A 15,025-nucleotide genomic window follows, 5' to 3' on the forward strand; every position below is an offset into this window, starting at 1 on the left:
GAGGGGGATCCTGGAAGGAAACCACCACCGTGGGACCTGTTGTTCCCCCAGAAGCCCAAACACAAAGAGAGGATGCAGTGGAGGTGGTGCTGCAGAGGGGGCTGTTTTTTCCCTTAAGAACAAGCGCCTCATGTCGGAAAAAGGAAGGCCGTTATCCTTTCATCTCGTTTTTTCCCTCCAACCCCGGGTCTGTGTGTGGGATTTCAGCAGCGGGAGAGCGGGTGGCAGGAGGAGGTCTCTGCACGAAACAGCGGCAGTCAGGTGGGTGCCCTCCCTCCGTGTGGATTGCCCTTCGAAGCCCCACAGTGACCTTGTGACTTGCCTGTTGTTATCCTCATTTGCCAAATGAAGCTCAGAGAGGTAAACAGACTTGCCTGGGGTCACACAGCATGTACTCATGGAGTTGCTATTCCCCCCCCCCCTTTTTTTTTTAATGAGACAAGGTCTCCTTCTGTCACCCAGGCTGGAGTGCAGTGGCGTGATCTTGGTTCACTGCAACCTCCACCTCCCAGATTCAAGTGGTCCTCCCACCTCAGCCTCCTGAGCAGCTGGGACTACAGGTGCATGCCACCACATCTGGCTTTTTTTTTTTGTATTTTGTAGAGACAGGGTTTCACCATGTTGCTCAGGCTGGCTGAGCAGCCTGGGCTCAAGGATCCCCCTGTCTTGGCCTCGCAAATTGCTGGGATCACAGGTGTGAGCCACTGCACCTGGCAGGAGCTGCTATTTGAATCCATGTCTCTGTGGCACCAAAGTCATGTTGAAGCTTCCCCCTGGATGGGAAGAATGGCAGGCCTACACAGACCTACTATCCCCAGTCTTGTTCTAGATCATTCCAGGCCTTCCCTCCATCAGAGCTTGCTGTTTCCATGACCTCCTGGGTGTCTTCCCTGTCATGTCTTCTCCTGCATGTGCTGCTGAGTCAGTGTGAGGTTGGCTTCTGGGCACCTGGGTGAGTGTGTGAGGACTTCGGGAGACAGCATCTTGTGGGATTTCAGGCTGCCACCCACTCAGCCTTTGGGTGGACAGAGAGAGCTGGGTTTGGGGGGACAGGAAGCCTATTGCTAGGAACTGGGAACAGGAGCAAAGTCGGTGCCTACAGCTGGAAAGGAGGCAGCAGTCACAAGGACCCCAGATCCACTGTCACAGGGTATGCGTTTGTCCTTAGTCCTGTGGGAGCTGATGGGCAGGTTAACTTGGATGCACCAGCAGAAAGCCACAAGGCTGAGACTGCCCAGTGGCGAGAATCATGCAACATGTGTCTGGCCCCCTGCCTCCCACTCCCCCAGAAGGGCTCATCCTTGAGCCTGCCCAAGGGGAGAACAGGAGTGGCCCTGGCTGTAAATAATCCCCAAGAGCCACAAGGCCCAAGGTCCCCTGCAGGAAGAGAAACAGCCTGTTTGCCTCCTAAGAGCCAGAAGACAAGGGGAGAAAGATCAGGAGAGAATCTAGTTCACAAGGTGAACATCCATGGAGTGCCTGCTATGAGCGGGGCTCAAAGGTGTGTGGATCCAAAGAGGAAGGAAACAGCCCCCTCACACCCTTAGGATGGCTGCTATTAAAAGAGCAGAGAGGGCCAGGCACGGTGGCTCATGCTTGTAATCCCAGCACTTTCGGAGGTCACGGTGGGTGGATCACCTGAGGTCAGGAGTTTGAGACCAGCCTGGCCAACACAGCAAAAACCCACTGCTACTAAAAATATAAAAATTAGCTGGGCTTGGTGGTGTGCACCTGTAATGCCAGCTACTTGGGAGTCTGAGGCAGGAGAATCACTTGAACCCAGGAGGCGGAGGTTGCAGTGACTGAGATCATGCCATTGTACTCCGGCCTGGGCAACAAGAGCAAAACTCCAACTGGAAAAAGAAAAAAAAAAAAAGCAGAGAAGGGCAACTGTTGGAGGACATGGAGAAACTGGAACCTTTGTGCACTGCGGGTGGGAATGTGTAATGGTGCAGTTGCTATGGAAAACAGTATGATGGTTCCTCAAAAAATGAAGCAGAATTAACATAAGATCTGGCAGTTCAACTTCTGAGTGTATACCCGACAGAATTGAAAACAGGGTCTCAGAGATATTTGCAAACCCACATTCACAGCAACATTCTCACGATAGGCCAGAGGCGGAAGCGACCCGTGTCCATGGGCAGGTGAGTGGATAAACAGAGTATGGTACACGCGATGGAATGATTCCTCAGCTTCAACAAGGAAGGAAGGACAGGCCATGACATAGGTGAACCTTGAGGACATTATGCTAAGTGGAATAAGCCAGTCATGAAAGGACGAATACTATATGATTCCACTGTTACCCGGTACCTGGAGTAGTTAAATTCACAGAGACAGAAAGTTAATTGGTGGTTGCCAGGGGCTGGGGGCACAGGAGGGAAGGGGAGTGAGTGTTTAATGGGTGTAGAGTTTAGAGTTCTAGGGGTGGATGGTGGTGATGGCTGCACGACACTGGGAATTTTCTTCATACCACTGAACTATACACTTAACAGCTAAGATAGTGACTTTTATGTCATGTATATTTTACCACAATTAAAAATAATTTTAGGCCGGGCGCAGTGGCTCACACCTGTAATCCCAGCACTTTGGGATGCTGAGGTGGGCAGATTACAAGGTCAGGAGATCGAGACCATCCTGGCTAACATGGTGAAATGCTGTCTCTACTAAAAATACAAAAACAAAATTAGCCGGGTGTGGTGGTGGGCACCTATTGTCCCTGCTACTTAGGAGGCTGAGGTGGGAGAATGGCGTGCATGCGGGAGGCAGAGCTTGCAGTGAGCCAAGATCCCACCATTGCACTCCAGCCTGGGCAACAGAGCAAGACTCTGTCTCAAATAATAATAATAATAATTTAAAAATTAAAACAAAACAAAAAATAAAGTGGCCTGGTGTAGTGGCTCATGCCTGTAATCCCAGCACTTTGGGAGGCCGAGGTGGGAGGATCACTTGAGGCCGTGAGTTTGAGACTAGCCTGGGCAACACAGCAAGACCCCATTTGTTTTTTTAAAAAGTAAATAAAACAATAAAGAAAATAGACACGGACTAACTGGCTCTCAGGGGCCAAATTGGCATGGAGCCCTTGGCATTATATTATGTAATCTTCCCATCAACCTCTGTGAGAGAGCTCCCTTCGTTCTGATGCAGAAACTGAGGCTCAGAGACATGACTTTTTTCCCCCAAGGCTTTCACTGGTCTTTATGTCTTAGGTGAGCACTGATTCGGTGCATTGTGCTGGGTTATAACATTGGCACTCCGCCTACCAGGGCTTCTGATTTCAGCTGGGAGCCCTCATGCACTCAAAACAACAGAAGAGGAAAGGGCCATGTAATTGGTTGTGAACATGTGTGGACAGATCAGGGAGGCCTGAGTCATCAAGAAGGCTTCTAAGAGGAGGAAGTGGGAGAAGTCCAGAGGCTATGGCTGGGCCACCAGTCTTGCCCCAGCCCTTACCAGGACTCTGCTGGGTGGGAACAGGCTGTGTGGGATTCCTCAGGAGAAGGGCACATGCCCCTGGAGCCATGGGGAGGAGCAGGGCCTGGGGAGCACCTCCTTCCATCCTCCTGGTGCAGGAGAGCTGCCGCACACTGCCTCATTGGAGTCCCCAGCTGTCCTCACTGGGGGACTTTTCGTACCTGGGAAGGGAGTCCCTCTGTCTGAGAGCTGTTTCTTGGGCCTGCCACTCTGGCCTCCCCTCTCAGCAGCTGGGGGATTTGACGCTGTTGGTGGGTGTGGGCCCCTGAGATTTGCCCACCTGGAGATTCCTGGGCTTGGGTAGGGTTGTCAGATTTTGCAAATAAAAATACATGCCCAGTTAAATTTGAATTTCAGATATAATTTCAGATTTCATTCTTCATATAAGTATGGCCCCTGTATTGCGTCGGTATTTTATGTGGCAACTCTAGTCTTAGGGTTGTGTCCACTAGAGAAGGGGTAGCAGATGATGCTCTGGGTGTTCCAGGACCTGCTGACCCTAGACAGGAACAGGGCCTGCCACAGACATTGGTTGTATTAGTCTGTTCTCACACTGCTATAAAGAACTACCCGAGACTGGGTAATTTATGAAGAAAAGAGGTTTAATTGACTTGCAGTTCCACAGGCTGTACAGGAACTATGGCTGGGGAGGCCTCGGAAAACTTACAATCATGGCAGGAGGTGAAGGGGAAGCAGGCACATCTTCACATGGCAACAGGAGAGAGAGAGAAAAGGGGGAAGAGCCACACACTTGCAAACAACCAGATCTTGTGAGAACTCATTATCATGAGAACAGCAAAGGGGAAATCTGCGCCCATGATTCAATCACCTCCTGCCAGATTCCAACCCCAAATTGGAGATTGCAATTCCACATGAGATTTGGGTGGGGACACAGAGCCAAATCATATAACTGGACATCCCCAATGGAAAACGGGGAATCGCCCTTTGATCCCCAACCCAGAGATGTGCATTTTAATGGCTTGGTAGTCTTACCTCCTGGTGGAGCTAGGGTCTGGGGCCTTCTCAGGTATGTCCTTTTACCCCCCACACCACCCCCATTCCTCAAACCTCTGACCCTTTGGCCTTGCCCTGTTCTCTGGAGCAGATGCAGGAAAGGAATGGGGCCGTCTATAACCAACGCCACAATTTAAAAAATGCTGCTCATAAAAATTCACCAGGGTAGGGTTTGGCATTTGTGGGTGGGACAGGGTGACAGAGGCTGCATGGGGCTTTGCTGAGGGGCCAGTCCCAGTCCTGGGGTGGCCCATGGCGCTGCCCCTCCTGAAGGCTGGAGGAGGAAGGAGGATGGGCTTGGGAGACAGAGGGGCATCCACTTTCCCTTTGAAGTGCACCCCACCCCCCCATCCTAGAATCAGCCTCCAGCAGTAAGCGGTGACTAAAGGGCCCCGAGGCTTCTGTAACCTCTTGACTCTCTGAGACCCGGGATCTCCTCTGTGAAGTGAGGATTGCTGTGAGGGCCCAGGAGAGCGCAGCTGAACGTCTAACAGAGCCAAGCCTGCCACCAACATCCTTTCCTTCCTCCTCCCCCTTCCTAACTCAGGTCTTCATGTCCTCTTTGTCTGTCTGTCCAGCCGTCCAGAGCTGGCTGGCTGCTAGCATCATGTGCATCTGCAGATCAGGGGCCAAGGACCTGGATCCGCCTGGGTGCGGTCAGCATGTAGGATGGGTGGGCTGCAGGTGTGGCTGTGGTTCTCCAGGGTGCTCTGACATTTAAAGGGCAGCAGAGGTCACGGGGAGTCTGAAGGAGAGCCTGTGGCTGAGTGCAGTCCCCGCTGCGTCTGTTGTTGAGGCGGCATCCAGGGAAGCCTTGTGAAGCTATCAAGAGGACAGCTTAGCTGGGGAGGGTGGGAAGGGGCCAAGCAGGGTCCTGTCATGTTCTTGGATGAGGTTGGCTTCCTGGTAGGCTGCAAATCATATTTCACTTTGGAAAGAGCTCAGTGCAGAATCTAGACACTTGAATCTCATTTTCTGTCACAATGGAGTGCTTTGCAGCTGTCACCCCGTGGCGGCTTTTATCTGGTTACCTGGGGGTCGGTACCAGATCTGCAGCAGTTGTTCCTGTGCAGGTTGTGGAAAGCACAGAGCATGCGTCTGCGGGAAGAGGGAAGGGGGAGGACATGAGCGGGCATGCAGTTGGGATGAGCAATAGTGAGGAAGGCGTATGTCTCAGTTGCAAGACAGATTTGACTTCATTTTTGGGAGATAACTCTGTGTAAACTATGACGGCAGAAAGACAAGCCCAGCTAATTAAATAATTTAAAATTGAAATTGAAATGCATGGGTTTTTTTCCTAATGTGTTTCCCAAGTAGACTTGTTCCTGTTGGAAGATGAAAGCTTCTTCTTTAGTGAATGACCTGGGCCTCTGACTTTTTTTTTTTTTTTTTTTTTTTTGAGACGGAGTCTCGCTCTGCCGCCCAGGCTGGAGTGCAGTGGCCGGATCTCGGCTCACTGCAAGCTCCGCCTCCTGGGTTTACGCCATTCTCCTGCCTCAGCCTCCCGAGTAGCTGGGACTATAGGCGCCCGCCACCTCGCCCGGCTAGTTTTTTGTATTTTTTAGTAGAGACGGGGTTTCACCGTCTTAGCCAGGATGGTCTCGATCTCCTGACCTCGTGATCCACCCGTCTCGGCCTCCCAAAGTGCTGGGATTACAGGCTTAAGCCACCGCGCCCGGCCCTGACTTTCTAAGAGAGCAATTCCCAGGAACATCTGGTGAGTGCCTGCTGGTTGGCTGGGATGTAGAGACCGCCTTGAGAGATGGTGATGGGGAAAGAGAAGCCCTCAATACCACGCTTAGGGAAAAGTGGTTTTTAAAGTCCCTCGTAAGTCTGTTATAGTGGCAATGACTAAACAGAGAAACAGAGTCAAGTTTTTGAATATGTTTGGGGATCAGTAAAGGGCAAGAGCTTTTTTTGGTAGCTGCCTGCAAAAGGCTGCAAGGAAAGGAAGGCTCGGGGCTACTGCTCAGGCTCTCCACCGAGGGTTCACGTGACGCATTGTCCTTACCTGGTGCTTTGCGTGAGAACTCAGGAGTCTGAGCTTTTTTTGGATGCGGGGTAGATCCCTCCATCCTAGTGATGTGAATTAAAGGTCTTAGGTCCTCCCCCTGAAGACCTCCCATGGCCTAGAACTTCAGGTTTTCATCAAGTGCCCAGGAAGGAGTGGGAATGGAGCTGTAACTAGCCATTTATTCCTGCACGTGAATCAGCCTGTGCAACCTGTGCCTGAGAACAGGACCAGACAGCAGGAAGTGAGGCGAGAACATCTGGGCACCGAGGGGTGGCGAAACACAGATGGGAAAGCTGAGAAAGGACTGAGGGCGAGCTCCTCTTGCTGTGGCCGCTTGGAATAGCGTCTGTCCAGAACCATCAGCAGGTGAGAATGGCTGTTCCCCCGTCTGTAGATTGGCAGCCTTTTTTCTTTTCTAATTGATGCGGTCAACAAAGATCAAATGCCCACAGGGATGCCCACAGAAGCTTGCCGGGCCTCTTTCTAATAATACTATCTATGTATACATGCCTGCCAGCTCATGGAAGCAAGTCTCTACTGCTGGCTGATGTTCTGGGAAATTCATACCCTCCCCCATTTCCTTCCTGGCTTCTGAGTACCCATGTCCCTGGTGTCAAAGCGCCTCTGGGGATCTAAACTTCAAACCTTGCCTCTGGTTCCTCTGGGGTTTGGAGGAAGACTGTTCTGTTTGGTTTTCAGCTCTGTTCAGCTCTCTTGCTCCCTTCCTCCTGCAATCTCTCCAAATCTGTGATCTGAGAGCTGATTACCCTCTCTAGCCCTCTGGACCCCACTGTGTGGGGACCCCCGGAACAGGGTCCTAACCTTGGTTCCATATCCACCCCTCACAGCCCAATCTCCCCACCACAGCCGGAGTAATTTTGTTTTCTTTTTTTCTGACAGCTTCTTGCTCTGTTGTCCAGGCTAGAGTGCAGTGGCATGATCTCAGCTCATTGCAACCTCTGCCTCCTGGGCTCAGCCTCCACCTCCTGGGCTCAGCCTCCACCTCCTGGACTCACTCAACCTCCTACCTCAGCCTCCCTGGTAGCTGGGACCACAGGTGTGCACCACTGTCTGCCTAATTTTTAAATTTTTTATAGAAATGGGGTCTCGCCATGTTGCCCAGGCTGGTCTTGAACTCCTGACCCCGAGATTTGCCCTCCTTGGCCTCTCAGAGTGCTGGGATTATAGGCATAATCCATGCCTGACCCAGAGTGAACCAAAATCAAAGCATGTCAGCCTCCTGGCTTGAACCTCATGTTAGTCCTTTTTTTTTTTTTTTTTTTTTTTTTTTTGAGATAGAGTCTCGCTCTGTCGCCCAGGCTGGAGTGCAGTGGTATGATCTTGGCTCACTGCAACCTCTGCCTCCTGGGTTCAAGCAATTCTCTGTCTCAGCCTCGCGAGTAGCTGGGATTACAGGCATCCGCCACCACGCTTGCCTAATTTTTTTGTATTTTTAGTGGAGATGGGGTTTCACCATGTTGGCCAGGCTGGTCTCGGACTCCTGACCTCATGATCCACCTACCTTGGCCTCCCAAAGTGCTGTGATTACAGGCCTGAGCCACTGGTCTTATACTGGCCTCTCCTCGCCCATCCGTGTTAGTCCATTTTGTGTCACTATAAAGAAATACCTGAGACTGGGTAATTGATAAAAGAGGCTTAATTATTAATTAACTCATGTTTCTGCAGGCTGTACAGGAGGCATAGCACTGGCATCTGCTCCTGGGGAGGCTTCAGGAAGCTTCCAGTCATGGTGGAAGGCATAGTGGGAGCAGGTGCATCACATACTGAGAGCGGGGATAAGAATAGGCGGGGAGGTGCCACGCACTCTTAAACAACAGCCCTCATGTGAGCTCAGAGCAAGAATTCACTCACTGCCAAGGGGCTAGCACTAAGCCATTCATGAGGGATCTGCCCCCGTGATCAAAACACACCCCCACCAGGCCCTGCCTCCAACAGTGGGGATTACATTTCAACGTGAGATTTGGAGGGGACACATGTCCAAACCATATCAAACCTCTTCAACAGTTTCCACTGCACTAGGAGTAAATTTCAAACTCCTCCATATAAGCGAGAAGCCCCTGCATCATCTGGCTCTTGCCCTGTGTGACTCACTTTCCCCTGCTCACGGTTCCAGGCCTCCTGGCCATTCTCAGCAGTACCAAGCTTTCTTCTGCCTCAGAACTTTGCACAGGCCTATGCCTCTGCCTGAAATACTCTCCTGACCTTCCTCCCACCCCCAACTTTTGCCAAGATTGATTTTTCTCATCCTTGAGGTCCTAGCTTAAATGTCACCTCCCAAGAGAGATCTTTTTTGACCACCCAGTCTAAAATAATTTGTAATGACGTAATTTGTAATTATCGGGGTGCTTGTCTGTTTACTGGCCTCTTCTCAGTCCTTTTGTCCGAGTTGTTCACCTTGCATCAGTCAGAGCAGGCTAAGCTACATGCAGTAACAAACAATTCCCACATCGTGGTGTCTTCAAACCATAAGGGCTTATTTTTCAGTCATTCTAAATGTCCATCGCAGGTTGGCAGGGGGCCTGTGCTCATTGTAGAAACCCTGGCTGATGGAGCAGTCACATTTCGTAACATTCTCAGTAGCCATACCAAGGACAAGAGAGCTCTGGAGGGTCTTATACTGGCAATTAACTTCTCCAGCCTAAAAATGATTTATGTGTCATTTCTGCTCACAAGTGATCAGTTAGAGCTAGTCACATGGCTCCACCCAACTACAGGGTTAGGAAGCTCCCAGTGCTCAGAAGAGAGGAGTAGAAATGTTTGTCACACAGCACTAAAGACTCCCACAGTAATCAGTAAGTAGAAGGATGGAGTGTCTACAATGCTTTTTCTATGGCTGCAGTTATTTAGAGCATCCTTAAGGAGTCCTGCTCGGGATCTTGTATTCCTGCTGCTCAAGCCCCTGGCTCTGCTGGGAGTCAGAGTTCTGGCAGGAAAACTCAGCCGACAAGAGGTCCCCTGAGACCTGGAATGAGCCATCTTAGAGGCAGTCGAGGCTGGTGGCCTCTTGGTGCCCTTCTCCTGTTGGGACACGTTTCTCCTATTGGTGTCCCGTATGATACTGCCCCACCAAAAGGGTCCTGCCACTCCTGTCTGACTCTACCACACAGCTCAGGGTCTGGCATATCCAGGGTCTGAACAGATGATCCTGCTGGAGGAGCCCCAGTTGGACCCCTCCGAATTCTAGGCAGGCAGAGAATGAATGCAGCATTTCTCAGAAAGCCCCGTGCATCCTGTTACCAATGCAAAGGAATGGCACTTCAGCACCCCAGGAAAGGTGGGGAAACCTCCTGCAGCTGCTGTGGGTCCTGGGGGCTGGGGGCAGGTGGGAACAGGAGAATCCCGGCCTGTGACCTGATTTCTGACCCTGTTCCCTCAACTACAGTACCCTTTTCACTTGGGTAGGCCGCCGCAGCTGCTCTCCTCTCTATACTTGCGTTTGACAAAGGGTACCACCACAGCAGGCCCTTTCCACCAGGCTGCACACGGTCACACTTGATACAGATGGGTTTTGGGAGATAAGGCTGTGCCAGGTTGGTGATCATGCACTTGACTGTACATCGTGGCCTCTGGTGGCAATCACTGTGTAAGCTCACATTCGTGAGTCACTCACCAAGTTCCTACCACTGTGCTGAGAGCTCTACGTGGACTTTCATGTACATCTTCATACCTATAGCGTGGAGGTGCTGCTATTGGGCAGTTGGTGAAACTAAAGCCCACAGAAGTAGTTTCCTAATTAAGTAACTGCTAGTCATAAGGTAGAGCCCTCCTTTAACTATGCTTCCAGACTCCAAACCTGTGCACTTAATTGTTACTCTGTAAGAAAAGGTTTGGGTCTGATTCCTCTTCTAGGCTATAAATACTAGGGAGCTTCCTCTTTGAGAAGCCTCCTACCCCATCTCCTTACTGTACCTAGCAAAGTGTCTGTCATACAATTAGCACTCAATAAAAGTTTTAAATGTGAATGAGAATGGTAAAAACAGAATACTTAAAATAGTAGGCTAACACTAGGATATTCTTCTGATTGCACTTTTTTTGTTAAGTTGGTCGCTTAAGACTAAGGTAAAGCTTCTGTGCTTTTTGATATAGATGCTGATGGAGGGACTGGATCTGGTAGATACATAGCAATCTAATCATGGCCCAAAGTCTCCAGTATAGTACATACACATGCGTCCTAACTTATCATGATCAACAATGAAATAATTAATTACACTGTGCTAGCAGCCATGGATATCATATTGCATAAGACATAGTTCTCTTCCTTAGAGATAAGAGAGGCAGACATTTAAACTGTTAGTTGCGATGCCTTGTGACTCGCATGAGGTCGCACGGTCACAAAACCTGTGTAGGCGGAGGTGGTTAGGGAGGAAAAATCCACCAAGATGAAGCTGTATTGGATACGAAATCACACGTTCCCGGGTTTTGGCAGGAGAAAACCTGTTGGCTGGGAGCTTGACCACTGCATTTCCAGACTCGAGGCTGTGGCTGGGGTGGGATTCTGGCCTTTGTAGGCGGCCTAGGTCCTGTCACCGCGATGCACTCAGTAACCCCATTACTGCTAATGGGATGTCATCAGCGAAGCGAGTGTTGGCGGCGGGTGGAGTCCCGCCCCAGGACCCTCTGGCGGCGTCCCCATCGCCGCGCTCAAGCACTCTTCGCCGCCTCGTAATTTTCTTCTGTTTCTGTATGATCAGGTCTGTCCTTCGCTTTTGCTTTCTATTACTTCGTCCTGGCCCTGGCCTGAATCCCACAACTGGCGCCCCCACCTTTCCCGCCCGCACCCGCCCTCAGTACCGGCGGGCAGCTCCTCCACTGCCGCAGGGTTACGAGCTCCGTGTCGGCGGGGGCAAAGAGGGAAACAGAGGGGGGCGGGGCAGGCGCGCCGGGTCCGCCCCCCCTGCCTGAGGCAGCTTCTCATTGGCGAAACCTCATCCCCGGCCGCCCGCTGCTTGGAAAACCCGCCTCGGATTGGCTGACAGCCCCTCGACGGGCGTGGCTTCCGAGGAGAGGGCAAGAACGGAAGCGAAGACGCGCTCTCGAGAGGAGGGGTTGCCTAGGCGACGCCGGGGGCGCGCTTGCGGGGGGGTGGGAAAGCGAGCCGGGCTACTCAATGACAAATCGGCGTAGGACCGCTGGGGTCCGGCCCCGGGAGGGGGCGGGGCGCGTTTAAGAGCGGCTGGCCGGGTGCTGACGGCGGAGGCGGCTGGACTGGTCCCTGGTAAGACCGCGGTGCCCGCGGGCTTCGGGCGGGGTGGGGCGCGGGCTGGGGAGTGGGGTACGCCGCGCGCCCGCAGCGTCTTGCTCCCTCCGTGCCGGGCTGTGACCGGGCAGCGGCAGGACACGTCGCGTCCCGAGGCCGGCGGAGGGCGACGCCCCGGCAGCGGCCCCACTCCGCTCCAGGGGGCTCCCTGGGGGAGTCTCGGCCTCCCGGGCTGCCTGGGGCTGAGGAAGCGGGGGCGGCCTCCGCCTCTCCCTTGTCGCCGCGGTTCCTTCACTATCCCGCAGATGGCTCTGCTTCTACTTCCTGCCGCGGGCCTCCCGCCCGGGACCGTCCACTTCCTCAGTCCTCCGGCTGCAGCTTGGGCAGGGTCAGGGCTGGGAAGTGTTGCAAAAACTTACTGCCCTCGGAACTTGCTCGCGCCGTGAACTGGGCGGTGTTCCTGAAGGGCTTGGGTTTACTGGTTTTGTTTTGGTCCTGTCTAGCAAATGAGCATAAAGTTATTTCTCCCTCAGCCTCCTCCCCTTTCCTTTCTGATAGGGGCCAGCGGCGAAAGGGCTTCTAAGGGGAAGCGCCTGGACGGGGCATCGTCGCCCCGGTTTTCGCCACCTGTGGGGGTGTGAGGTTATCCGCGCTCGGTGCAGGGCTACGGGGCGCGGAGCTTGTTGCGTCCACACTGCTTGCGTGAGCAGTGTCCTCTCTGTGCTCGTTTCCAACGAGAAACGTTGGAACTTCGGTGGGTGTTCTTATCAGGTGAGTCTTCTGGAGAGAAGTGCTTGTGCCTGGTGGACTGAGTGAATTGGCCATGGAAGAGACTTGGCTGATTGCTCATCTGGGTTAACTGTGACTCGCCTTCAGCTCTTGTAGAACAGTGCACTTTCTGCTCTGTCCTGGTTTTCTAACCGCATTTCTTCTGAAGTTTTGGGGATGGATGGTGGGCACGGAGTATCAGAGGGGATAGTGAATCTTTTAGAGGTGTCAGTGACTGATGTTCAAAGCAGAGCCATAAGATGGTTGGATGTCAAAGCTCAGAACAGGTCAAGGCTCAGAAATGGGGCGACCATGAAAGGTAGCACTGCATATTGGGAAAAACAGGAGGGGTGAGTTTGAAGACCTAGGTTTGATGCAGGTTCTGAGAGTTTACCAGTGTTGTGATGTGGAGCACGGTCTTTCCGCCTGTGAGCTCCAGAGTCAACAACTGTAGAAGGGTGATGATAGTTATCCTAATTGTTAGGATTAAACGAAATGGGAACGGGGGAGAAGAAGGCCAGGGAGACATATTTTTGGTGCGTGGTTTTAGGTGTCAGCCGGTCTGCTTTATTCTGACCATATCTGGGGCTTTCCTTCCTTGCCCATTCACATTGCTTCCCGTTGGAAACAGCGCTCTTTTCGGAGATTTCAGCCACATTTCCCTCTGCCCGAGGAGTAGAACATTTTCCCAGGATTGTCTGTGGAAAATAGTGTAAGTTATTAGCTATCTTTTGGGAACTTGGGACCTAGACCATAAGGATAGAGAAACATGATTTAGAGTCTTTCACGGCATATGAAAAGATTTTGGTAGAAAATGAGAGTAGGAAAGTTCTAAATTCTTGCCTTGGCTGAAAATGGCTTGAGATTCCATGAAAAATTTTAAGCCTGAGAATTGAGATAATCTTTTTTTTTTTTTTTTTTTTTTTTTTTTGGAGGCGGGGGAGGCGGGATCTTGCGCTCTTTCCCAGGCTGGTGTGGAGTGGTGCGATCACTGCTCACTGCAGCCCGGACCTCCCAGGCTCAGGTGATTCTCCCACCTCAGCCTCCCGAGTAGCTGGTACTACAGGCTTGCGCCACCATACCAAGCTAATTTTTATAGTTTTTGTAGAGATGGGGTTTCACCGTGTTGCCCAGGCTGGTCTCGGACTCCTGGGCTCAAGCCATCCTCCCACCTTGGCCTCCCAAAGTGCTGGGGATCACAGGCGTGAGCCACCCCGTCTGGCAGGGATAATCCTTTGTTCCAAATCACATGACCTACTATACCTCTTTGCATTTAGTTACTAAATTCTTACCCCCCTCATGTAATTTATGGAAGTTAGAAACATCATTAGACACCTTTCTTGAAAGCTAAATTTGAAGACAACATAACAACTAGAGTGGGAAGAGATCTAGGTGAACTCTGTAGTTTTCCAGTGTAACTTGTCTCCAGATGGTATACCGGAGTCCCACTTTTCATTGGCTCTAGTTACTGCTAACCAGCCCCTGCTCTAGACATGCAAGACGCTTTTTTGTTTGTTTTTTTAAATGAATGCATGTTGTTCTGAATGTTAGCGCAAAGAGAGCCAAGCACAGAGGAAAAGGAACTCTTCCCTCATCACACGGTGGAGTACATAAGGAGGAGAGAAACTTACACTTACTGAGTGTCAGCTGTCTGTTTGGCACAGATCCACTGATCCAAGCCATACCAGTTAAATACATGGCTTTGGAGATTTGACCATGGGCTGTCTTCTGTAGCTCTTCAGTTCTTTTGGTAGCTAGGAATATAAATATTGGTGTATGTGTACACATATTCTTAGATATTCCAAAAAGCAGAGGGGCCAGTAGGCAAGAGGAGTAATGAGCCTTGGATGGGTGACAGTGGAAAGAAAGATGAAGAAGATGTGGAAGTGAGTGTCAAAGAGGGACGGTATTGCTTACTACAGCAATTGAAAAATTCTAACCAGGTCTCAATTTCAAGTTTGTCACTTTAAAAAAAGTCGCTGCTTATAATTTTCTTTAGTGTTCTCTTGGCTGTTTTTGTTTTTGTTGTTGTTGGTGGTGGTGGTGGCTAGCTGTTTTTTAGTTGAAATCTAAATGCGGAAAAAGGTGCCATTAATTGATAATTGCCAATATATTGTTTTCATTGTTGCTTTTGTCAGTGCTTTGTGGGCATTTTATATATAGCATTGTTCCAAGCTATGTAATTTTACTGAGTATACGGCATGAGTTGAAGGAAATTTAGTAGTTTGGTCCTGCGCGTCTGGCTGCCTATAGTTTGCCCACATTTTGAATGAGTTTTCTGGGCTGCATAACAAATTTCCCCCAACTTAGCAGCTTAAAACAACAGACATTTATGATCTCACACAGTTTCTCAAGTTCTGGAATCTGGGGACAGCTTGACTGGGTGCTTCTGGCTCCCTTCTGAGGTTGCAGTCATCTGAAGCTCGACCGGGACCAGAGGATCTGTTTCCAAAATGGCAGACTCACATGGCTGTTGGCTGGAGGCCTCAGTTCTACACCTTGTGGGCCTCTCCACAGGGCTTTTCACAACATGGCTTTTC

General features: G+C 51.1%; 1 protein-coding gene across 5 annotated transcripts in view; it reads left to right on the forward strand.

Moving 5' to 3' along the window:
* Nucleotides 1-204: 204 nt before the first annotated feature.
* The window catches only part of RALB (RAS like proto-oncogene B), a 52,821-nt gene continuing 38,000 nt past the window's right edge, over nt 205-15,025 (forward strand). The window contains exon 1 of one of the 5 annotated variants that reach the window (XM_010376437.2): nt 205-261. The gene's annotated coding sequence lies outside the window, so the exon portion shown is untranslated. Of the gene's footprint in view, nt 262-11,505; nt 11,736-12,099; nt 12,489-15,025 lie in introns of those variants that run through there. The other 4 variants (XM_010376434.2, XM_010376435.2, XM_010376438.2 and 1 more) reach the window with 4 other exon arrangements.

This window comes from Rhinopithecus roxellana, chromosome 14, assembly GCF_007565055.1.
Source record: "Rhinopithecus roxellana isolate Shanxi Qingling chromosome 14, ASM756505v1, whole genome shotgun sequence".
NCBI lineage: Eukaryota > Metazoa > Chordata > Mammalia > Primates > Cercopithecidae > Rhinopithecus > Rhinopithecus roxellana.